This window comes from Cebus imitator, unplaced genomic scaffold (genome assembly GCF_001604975.1).
Source record: "Cebus imitator isolate Cc_AM_T3 unplaced genomic scaffold, Cebus_imitator-1.0 Scaffold938, whole genome shotgun sequence".
NCBI classification, from domain to species: domain Eukaryota; kingdom Metazoa; phylum Chordata; class Mammalia; order Primates; family Cebidae; genus Cebus; species Cebus imitator.
The window spans coordinates 14629-25205 of record NW_016108253.1 but is presented as its reverse complement, the minus strand read 5'-3'; the positions used below and the strand labels follow the sequence as shown (position 1 = coordinate 25205).

The 10577-nt window shown below is 62.6% G+C and overlaps 1 pseudogene; it reads left to right on the top strand.

Moving 5' to 3' along the window:
* LOC108298328 overlaps positions 1 to 9805 on the top strand; it is a 20888-nt pseudogene extending 11083 nt beyond the window's left edge.
* Positions 9806 to 10577: the final 772 nt, after the last annotated feature.

Here is a 10577-nt window from a genome sequence, read left to right as displayed (position 1 = left end):
TCCCATTGCTGTAGTTGGGACCTTGAGCAATATCAGAATCTGTTGGTGAGGAAAGGGGGATGGGCGTGGGACTGACAGCTCAGGGGAGGGACAGCTTACTCTTGAGACCCCGGCGGAGCAGAGAAAGCAACGCCACCAGCAGAGAGGGTCCTGAGGCTGGGCCTCAGCAGGCAGTATGGAAGTGAGTTTAAGTGAGGAGCGTGGCTGTGGAAAAGCCCAGGGTGGGCAGTGGCAGAAGTTATGAAGGACAGGAGCAATGCCAAGGCTGGTGTGGGGGTGGGGAGCAGGGCCTGCCCCTTGATACATTTCTTCTCCAGATGTTCTCTGAGCCATTGGGAAGGGCGTGGACAGTGGGGCAGCATTGACGTCATGGCTGGGTTTGCATGCTAGCAGCAGCTGGCACAGATTGAGCTCTTAGAATGTGCCGGGCACGGGCTGAGCCCGCACACGCAAGGCCACAAGCAGTCCTCCCTCCGGGGCTTGGAGGCAGGCAGGATAGTCACTCCAACTTCACAGAGGAGGCCGCTGAGGTTCAGAGAGGCCAAATGAGCCGCCCAGGCATCTCAGCTAGGAAGCAGAGACTCTGGGGACCCAACCCACTAAACCTCCATACTGTGCCACCTCTCCAGGGACAGTCAGAGGGAGGCTACGTAGGAGAGGGCGGGTGAGAGCAGGGACAGCAAGGAGGAGGCAGCCGTGGAGGTCTGCCTTCATCCTGACACGGGCGGTGAGGCGCTGTTCTGGGAGGGTTCTGGCAGAAATGGTGTCTTTGGGTCTTGGGCAGTGGGCACCTGGGTGCCAGGCCCAGGCTGAGCCCCACGGTCCCTAGGTGTGCAGAGGCAGAGTGTGTACTGCTCGGAGCGGCAGGCAGGGCCTGTGGACAAGGGGCACTGTGACCCCCCGGGCCAGCCCTATGACCGCCAGAGGAAGTGCAGTGAGTAGCCCTGCCCTGTCAGGTGAGCTGCCCCCACACCCCTGCCAACTCCCCACCCCCAGGCGGCCTGGGTTTGCCACAGGCCCCTACTTCTGGGCCCCAGAGTTCCCAGGGAGGAGCACAGGCAGCCAGGTTTTCACGGGTCTTCCCAAGGCTGAAGCCCCAGTTCCCGGTCACCCCTTACTCCAGCCTGGGCCAGCCTGGACACCTGTGGTCCTCCTCCTCAGGTCCCTGGATACGGAAATAGGCCGCAGGTCACGCTCACTTCCCCTTAGGGGAGGGTGGCAGGAGTGGAGGGGCTGGGCCATGTCACCAGACTTAGGGTGCAGGACACCTACCTGGGCTTGGAGCTCTGGAGAAGCAGCCACTGGCCTTGGTCCCAGCTCTGGGACCAACCCTGAGGGCCTGGGAGCCTGGCCTGGCCCTCCCTGCTAGTGAGCCTGCTGCTGTGCCCTTGCCAGGTGGTGGGCAGGTGAGTGGCAGCTGTGCTCCTGTGGGCCTGGGGGCCTCTCACGCCGGGCCATGCTCTGCATCCGCAGCGTCGGGCTGGATGAGCAGAGCGCCCTGGAGCCGCCCGCCTGTGAACACCTTCCCTGGCCCCCAGCTGAAACCCCCTGCAACTGCCACGTGCCCTGTCCAGCCACCTGGGCTGTGGGGAACTGGTCTCAGGTGAGTGCGGGATGGGAGGAGCCGCCTCCAGCGACACCCTTGGTCTCAGGCTACAGGGAGGCAGACAGCCTTCCTCCAGCCCTTACTGCCTGGTACCGTGGGTGCGAGGGAGTCTGGGGCATTCCAGGGTCCAGCCTGACTCCAAAGCCTCAGGGATCAGGAAGCCCCTGCAAAGCCGTGGCCACAGCCATGACCTTGAGCTGGGTAGGGCCAGAGAGGGCTGGCTGGGGTCCCTGCCACTCTGACACCGGGCAGTGGACAGTGCCTTGTCCCTGCCTTGCCCCAGCATCCCCTGGCAGCCCGCCTCCCAGCCTGAGCCCCTCACCCTAGCTTCCCCGCCAGTGCTCAGTGACATGCGGGGAGGGCACTCAGCACTGAAGTGTCCTCTGCACCAATGACACTGGTGTCCCGTGACGAGGCCCAGCAGCCAGCCCGCCAAGTCACCTGCTCTCTGCCACCCTATCCGCGGCCCCTGGACACACTGGTCCCTGAAGGCTCAGGCAGCGGCTCCTCCAGCCACGAGCTCTTCAACGAGGCTGACTTCATCCCGCGCCACCTGGCCCCACACCCTTCACCCACCTCAGCACCCAGGCCAGCCAGCATGGGCAACGCCATCGACGAGGAGGCCCTGGAGCTGGACCCGCTGGGGCCCGTGTTCGTGGACGACTTCTATTACAACTACAATTTCATCAACTTCACAAGGACCTGTCCTAAGGGCCCTTTGAGGAGCCCGATCTAGACCTGGCGGGGACAGGGGATGGGACGCCCACACCACATGGCGTCCTGCTGCGCCCTCCACAGGTAGCCCCGTGTCTGCCACAGAGCCCCCTGCAGCTACGGAGGAGGGGGCACCGGGACCTTGGTCCCCTAGCCCTTGGCCCAGCCAGGCCGGCTGCTCCCCACCCCCACCCTCAGAGCTGACCCCTGGGAACTCTGGTCAATTTCCTGCCTGAGGAAGACACCTCCATAGGGGCCCCAGACCTTGGGCTCCCCAGCCTGCCCTGGCCCAGGGTTTCCCCTGATGGCGGGCAGATGCCTGCCACCCCTGGGGGCCAAAATGACTTGGTTGGCGAGGACAGCCAGCGCCAGCTGCCCCCTCCATGGCGGGACAGGACCAATGAGGAACCTGGGGGCTGCGGAGCCCCCCACCTGCCCCTGAGACCCAGCCCCATGCTGCCCCCTTTGTCCCCTGTCGGCAGCACCCACTCCTCTCCTGGTCCTGATGTGGTAGAGCTGTGGACAGGGGGGACTGTAGCCCGGAAGCCAGCTCTGGAGGGTGGCCTGGGGCCTGGGGACAGTGAGTTGAGGCCCACTGTGGAGGCAGCTCCTCCCCTTCCCCCTCCCATAGCCCCTCTGCCAGAAACGGAAGGCAGGGACAGCCCCCTGCAGCCGGGGACTCCCAACTCCCCAACCCCAGGACCAGGCTCCTGGGACCTGCGGACTGTGGCAGTGTGGAGCACCTTCCTCCCCACGATCCTGACTGGCCTCGGGCACACACCTGAGCCTGACCCTGCCCGGAGCCCGGGACCCGAGGGCCAGCCTGAGTCCCTCAGCCTGAGGTGCCCCTGATCTCTGGGCTGCTGTCCACACCAGCTTGGGACAGCCCTGTAAACAGCCGCAGATCCCGAGACCCAGCCCCCAGCCCCCAGCCTGGCTGAGGCAGGGCCCCCTGTGGACCTATTGGCTGTCAGGAACGCCAGCTGGCAAGCTGGAAACGAGCGAGGCAAGTGGTGTGGGCCGGGCTGGTGAGGGAGTGTGCCCGGAACCTTGGTGATAGTTGCCTCCTCTGAAAGTGAGCAGAGTGGGACACAGGCGCTGTCTGTCCCACCTCCTTCAGGGCAGGGGTTCCCAGGATTAGGCGGATGAGGGGACCACAGGGCCCATTCCTGGGCAACACAGGGGGCCTCAGGGAAGCCAGGGCAGGCACACACTGGCAGCACACCCCAGGACAGAGTTCACTCAGACAGCTGTGCATTAGGGAGGGTCCCGTCATGGCCTGCAGGCCCAGTCCTGCCCAGAAAGCAGCAAGCTTCCCTGAGGCTTAGCCTGGCTCCTCCACACTGGGCTCAGCCCACTGCCACCTGGCTCTGCCCTCAATGGCTCCACCGTCCTTTGGCAGTGACCTGCAGGGGTCTGAGCTGCATGAAAGAAGCTGGCCAGTGTCCCCTCCCTGTGTCCCCAGATGGTCACTGCAGGAGAAGCAAGCTTCTGTTCAGATCCCTATTTTGGGTGTGGGAAGGGGCAGGCTGGTCAGGATAGCTGGTCAGGGGTGCCCGCAGGGTCCCCTTCCCCTACCTCTGCACCAGTGACACTGGAACACAGTCCCTTTGTCCTTTGTGGGCAGGGTCAGTTGGTTGCTGGGGGGTGGGGGTTGACTTTATTCTCACGGTCTGGTCTTCCTGGGTGGTGGGTGGAGGAGTCTATTTTGCAAATAAGAAAACTGAGGCCCAGAAGAGGGGCCTGTCTTGCTGAGGTCTTGCTAGCCTAGGTGGGTAGTTCCTGGCTGTGGGGGCCTGGTGGGGATGGGGTCTGCCTGGCTTTCACGGGTCCGTGCCCCACAGTGCTCCACCACCTTCGGCCTGGGTGCCATCTGGAGGCCGGTGCGCTGTAGCTGCGACGGGGATGAGGACTGCGCCCCTGCTGGCCGGCCCCAGCCTGCCTGCCGCTGCCACCTGCAGCCCTGTGCCACCTGGCACTCGGGCAACTGGAGTAAGGTGTGTGAGGATGGAGCCAGGGCAGGAAGCCCCAGGGCACAGGGCGGAGCCCTGGGTCCCCACGACCTGTGTTCCGAGAGCAGCAGGAGAGGGCTCTGGGCTGCACGTTTGGGCACCCGATGGCACTGGATCCGAATCTCCTGGGAGTCTTTATCTTTCTCTGGCTTGGCCTATCTCCTCCCCTCTGTATTTCTGACCCCATCTGGACTTGTCTTTCATCAGCTTGCCTTTGTTCCTCCCTTTCTCCGTCTGTCCCTGCCCATAGCAGTCCCTGGCTGGGCACCTTTTGCCTGGGGCCTGCCAGCCTTGGCCTCCCGCTGGGGCTCTTCAGGGATTTTCCCCGGGCTGGAGCGTGGGCCTGATGCTTTCCCTGCCACATGCCTCACAGGGTTGCATGTGTGGGCCTGCACGTGGGGGGTGTCCATACGCGTCTCTCTGTCCCCAGTGCTCCTGCAGCTGTGGTGGAGGCTCCTCGGTGTGGGATGTGCAGTGTGTGGACACACCGGACCTCCGGCCACTGTGACCCTTCCATTGTCAGCTGGGGCCAGCCAAGCTGCCCGAGCACCGGCCCTGCGGGGCCCAGTCCTGCCTCAGCTGCTACACTTCTTCCTGGAGGGAGGTGAGGCCTGGGGGTCCAGTTGGGGGGAGGGGGTGCCCTCAGATCCTGGCTGTGCCCTGACTCCTTCCCTGCACCCCAGTGCTCTGAGGCCTGTGGTGGTGGTGAACAGTAGCGTCTGGTGACCTGTCCGGAGCCAGGCCTCTGCGAGGAGGCACTGAGACCCAATGCCACGTGGCCCTGTAACATTCACCCCTGCACGCAGTGGGTGGTGGGGTCCTGGAGCCAGGTGAGCTGGGCTGTGTGGAGGAGCAGGGAGCAAGGGCTTGGCAGCACCTGGTCGGTCCTGGGTTGGGTGAAACAGCTATTGAGTGTGGCTGAGAGCCAGGCTGTCTCTGGCCACTGCTCGTGCAGCAGTGACTGGACGAGGTCCCGCCCTGCTGGTGCTCACAGCCTGCCAGGGAGAAACAGACAAGGAAAGGGCACGTGTGCTGTGATGTCAGGAAAGGCCTTTCCAGGAGGGGCCTCAAGTTGAGACCCGAGGGAGGAGTCAGTGATGCCAAGGACAGGGATAAAAGGGACAGTAGGTGTGAAGTCTGAGGCAGGAATGACAAGCTTGGGGCGATCAGGGAGCCTGGCAAAGGCCAGGGGCAGAAGGGGGCGGAAGAGGAGCCTCGGGTGGGCAGGACACCTTCTGCCGGGTCTGTTTGGAATGAAGGGGTTCAGAAATCTCAGCTGTGGGCCCTGAGCCGGGCCCTGGAGTCAGCTGGGCCAGGGTTTAGTCTTTGTCCCACTGGCTGCTGAGTGACTCTGGGCAGGTTGCTTTGCCTTGCTAGATCACTGTTTTCTCATCTGTAAAACGGGGATAGCTTGGGAGAGGAGGGTCAGGAGGATTAAATGAAGTAATGGGATGAAGCACAGGTCTGGGCATAGACTCAGCGGGCACAGCACAACACTGGCACAGATTCGGCACATGCTCAGGGCTTTCAGACCCGCACCTGATAACGAAGCCTGGCGGGCTGGGCCTCGGCTGGGAAATCTGTCTCCCCGCCTCCTGCCTGTGGGCTGGGCAGGTCCTCTGCCCCATCCTTCCGGCACAGTGGTGTCTCGCCCACATCTTTGCCTGCTGCTGCATTAGGTCTCCATCCCGGTGCTCTGCCCAGGCCTCTCAGGCATGTCCCATGAGAGGTGCTCGCTGCCCTGCAGTTTCGAGGGCTGTCCCCACTGTTCTCACGCCCCTCCCTGCCGCAGGAGCTGATCCCACAGTGTGAGTGGGGTTTGAGTACCGAGTGGGGTCTAGGCATGGGACCAGGCCCTCCCAGGTGGCACTGAGGGCAGGGCTGGGAGCAAGGGCAGGCCAGTCAGGCACAGGGCGCAGGGATGGCTTTCCAGAGGAGGTGTTGCTGCCCCCGCTGCTAAGGTGGCCGAAGGAGACACTCCCTCCCCACCTCCCACAGTGTTCAGCCCCCTGTGGTGGGGGCGTCCAGAAGCGCCTGGTCAAGTGTGTCAACACCCAGAAAGCCAGGAGAAAGAATGTGTATGTGTTGGGGGCAGAGGAGTCAGAAGTTGTGTGTGTGTGTGTGTGTGTGTGTGTGTGTGTGGCAGGGGTGTCGGGGGAGAGACTGTGTGTGTGTGTGTGTGTGTGTGTGTGTGTGTGTGTCGGGCAGGGGGTTGGGAGAGAGAGAGAGTGTGTATGTGGTGTGTGTGTCAGCAGCAGGGGGTCAGGTTGTCCATACCACTTTGGCCCAGGCCCTTCTGCGAGGACACAGCTGGTCAGGAATCCCAGGTGCCTGAGAAAGATAGTGACCAGTGTGGCCATGAGGCCTGGCCTGAGAGCTCCCGGCTGTGTGGCACCCAGGACTGCGAGCCCATCCAGCCACCCTGTGAGTCCCCAAGCCCCTGGCTCTGCTAAAGTGAGGTGGGGTGGGGAGGGTGATGGGGAGTGGGATTGTCAAACCATCGTGCCCACGGCACTGGCTGGCTCTGTCTGCAGTCTAGGCTCAGGAGCCACGTGGCCACTGAGAATCCTGAGGCCACAGGATGCCATGCTGGAGCCTGGGCTGTGCTGGGAGCACAGGGGGTCCCAACCACACGATCTCCTGCTGGCAGATGTCTGGCCTCAGAGGAGGAGAGGGAGCGGCCCTGGCCCCTGAGCTGCTGTGTGAACCTGCATAAGCTCTTTCCCTCTGGGTCTCAGTCTTCCCATAATGAGGCCAGGGATGTCCCTGAGACTGTGTGAAAGCTGGGCCTGGGTGAGTCCGGGTCCCCAGCCCTGGCCTGCCCATTCCCTGGCCAGAGGGCTGCCTAGAGTGAGCAGTGGAACCGCAGGGAGGGCTTCGCTCCAAGGGTCCTGCTAGTCCCAGTGGTGGGGTAATTCCTGACCAGCTGTGTCCTGGCAGAAGGGCCTGGGCCAAAGTGGTCTGGACACCCTGACCACCTGCTGCTGACACACACACATGCACACACACACACTGTCTCTTCCGACCCCCTGCCCCTGAGACACACACACACACACGTCTCTCTCTCTCCCGACACCCCTGCCCCTGAGGTGCACACACACATACACACACACACTTCTGACTCCTCTGCCCCCAACAGATACACATTCTCTCTTTCTCCTGACCCTCTGCCTCTGAGACACACACACACACAGACACACACACACACACACTCTCTCTCTCTCTCTCTCCCCCTCCCCCTACAGCCCCAGCTGCTCCCAGCGGTGCTGAGTACAGGAAACCGTGGCCCTGGAGTCTCACCTGGGCACCCCTCACCAGCTGTGTGGCCTTGGGCTCCATTTCCCTGTCAGGGCCTTCATGTGCTGAATCACGGGGCTGTCAAGCACCATCCTTGCATAAATGAGGTCCGGGCACAAAGTGCCCCACACTGCATGGTCATCCAGGTGGTGCTCAGGGAAGGCGGCTTTTTCCCCTTCCCCAAAGCCACTGTCATCCCCAATTGCAAAGTCAGGAAGAGGGCCTGGGGCCGCCTCTAGCAGTCTAGGGCACCCAGAAGCTGTGGCGGGAAGAGGTGCAGCCCCCTGTGCTAATGGCTGTCTGCCCCCTGCCCCTTGGACAGAGTTAGCAGCCAGGGCACTCAAGCTGGCATTCGGGGCCCCCTGCAGTCTCCCAGCTCTGCCTCTCCCCTTATCTAGCATAGCCTTCTCTATCTGCTCCTGGACAGCCCTCATTCAGGCTCAGAGTGGCCCCTGCCGTGCCTCGCTACCTTGCCTCTGGCAGGGGTGGCCTTCCTGCCTCAAATCCCATTACCTCAAGGCCCAGAGGCAGTGCCCCCACCCTGTCCTGCCTGTCCTCAGCACGCACCCAGCCAGCATCTCGGCGCTCCTGTGAGCTCTCAGCTGCCTGAGCTGGCTGCTGGCATCACATCTCTTGCTTGTCAGGGCCAGGCTGGCTACAGGGAGCAGGTGGTTACCATACCAGGTGGTGAGGACCAGATGGGGCAGGGAACAGGAACTGAGGCGCCTGGGGGCCCAGAACCAGGGACGATCGCCCACAAGGCTCTGGGCTTGCAGGGTCTCCAGGGGTGGGTGTGAGTGGGTGGAGGGTGGGGCTGCTTAGGTGGCTGAACTAGAAGCTGTCTTAAGTGAGTTTTCTGCCACCAGTGGACAGTGAAGGGGATGCAGGAAAGTGCCTTGCACCTTGAGTCCTGGAATTCCCAGGATGTTTTGCTGGTGTGTGGGACACTGTGGTGGATATTTGGAAAGCCTGGAAACTCCAGTGTGTGTGGTCACTGCGGTGACCCAGCATGGCCGCATCTGTTTGCTGCGGAGGTGGGGTTGACAGAGGTGGGGACCGAGGCCCGAGAGGTGAGGCAGCTTGTGTGAGGTCACCCCAGGCGAGCAGGATGCAGCCTGCAGATGTGCGCTTTCGAGCTCTGCCCAGAGCTGGGCTGGAGGAGCCTGCCTGCTGCCTCGTGTCCTCTGTGGGGCCTGGAGGATGGCCCAGGCCTAGGGCTGGCTGCTCCCCTCCTGCTGCTCCTCCCCCAGGAGGTCTGCTGGAGTGAGCAGGGCCAGGGCGGCAGCTGGGGGTTTTCAGCAGTGACAGCAGCATCAGGAGCAAGGCCAGGAGGCTGGAAAAAAGCCACTTCCCAAAATAGCTCCAATAACCACAGGCAGGAGGGCCCAGCCGAGCCTCAGCCCTGACAAGCCTCAGCCCCTGGTTTCCGCTGACAGGCTGCAAGGTCCAGTCTTTCGAGGCTTCGTGGCCTCCCTGAGAAGTGGAAGGCTGGCCTGGGAGATAGGATCCTGTGACCCCCAAAGCCGAGGCTGAGTGCAGCCCCCGTGGCTGGAGGGGGTCACAGAGACCTGGTAGGACAGGTGCACTGGAGCAGGGGGAGGTGCCAGGAGTGGGGGCCGAGGCCACTGCAGGCTGGCAGCAGCCCCCGGGACTGCAGTTCTGTGCCAGGCTCTGTCAGGGGATTTCAAGGCTGAGCAAGGATAGAGATGGGGTGGCAGGGCATTGCCCTGGGCAGGCTCTTCTGCGGGCATTTGAGGGGGTCAGGGTGGGGTCTCAGGACCTTTCCTCCAGAAACCTCAGCCCACCAGTGCCTGTTCTCCAATCTTGGGGGTCAGCCATGGGAAGGTGGGACAGAGACAGCCACAGTTGGAGACGTGCAACTCCGGTTCGGGAGCCCCTCCAGAAACCGGGGCCCTCTGCATGGCAGGGAGCTGCTGGAGCCTCCTTAAGGTGACTGGTGTGGGGAGCCAGGTTCTGTGTACCCCAAACCACTGATGTCCCCCTGTCCCCTTCTCCAGGCTGTGAGCGGGACCACCTGTCATTAGGATTCTGCGAGACACGGCGCCTGCTGGGCTGCTGCCAGCCACCCACTGTCCGCACCCAGTGCTACCGCTCATGCGCTCCGCCCAGCCATGGCGCCCCCTCCCGAGGCCATCAGTGGGCTGCCCGCCACTGACTGCATGAGGATGCACAGACCGACCGACAGACCTCAGTGCCCACCACGGGCTGTGGCGGAACCCCTGCCTCCTGCGCCCTAATGGTGCTAACCCCCCTCCCCATCCAGCAGCAGGCTGGGGACCTCCTCCCCCTCAGAAAAGGTATTTTTTTTTAACAGTTTGTGTAACATTTGTTATAATTTTGCATAAATGAGCATCTACCATTCCAAAGCACAGCGTGACTTCTTGAATTTGGAGAATCTTAAAAGTCAGAAACTTCTCCCGACCCCTCTGCCCTAATCTCCACTGTGCAGCATCTCAGCAGGCAGCAGCTTTTCACCTGCTCCCCTGGGGCAGATCTGCTGGGGGCAGAGCAGCAAGTGAGTCAGTGAGAGCAGGCCTCGGAAGCCACGGGGATGATACCCTGGGAGACCTGTCTACAGAAGGCTGGGTTCTGGGGCAGGAAGGTTTTCTGGGCAGGGGTACAGCTTGGCCCTTACTTGCAGCCTGCCTCCAGCTCAGGCACCCAGGTTTTCCTGGAGCCCCACTCCGAGGTACTCAAAGACCTGCCCACCGTGTTACTTGCAGGGACTGCCCGTTGGAGTGATGGGGGCTGGGGTGCCTGTGGGCAGCTCGCTGGCCCTCTCTGATGTATCTGTTGACTCTTCTGCAAAAACCAGGCAGAGGGGGAAGAGCAGTCTGGCCAGCTGTGCCCTTCTGTGTCCCTTTATCTGTGCCCAGAGACAGGGCTGGGCTAATTGTCACTGCCTCAGGGCGGTCCCAGGCCTAGGG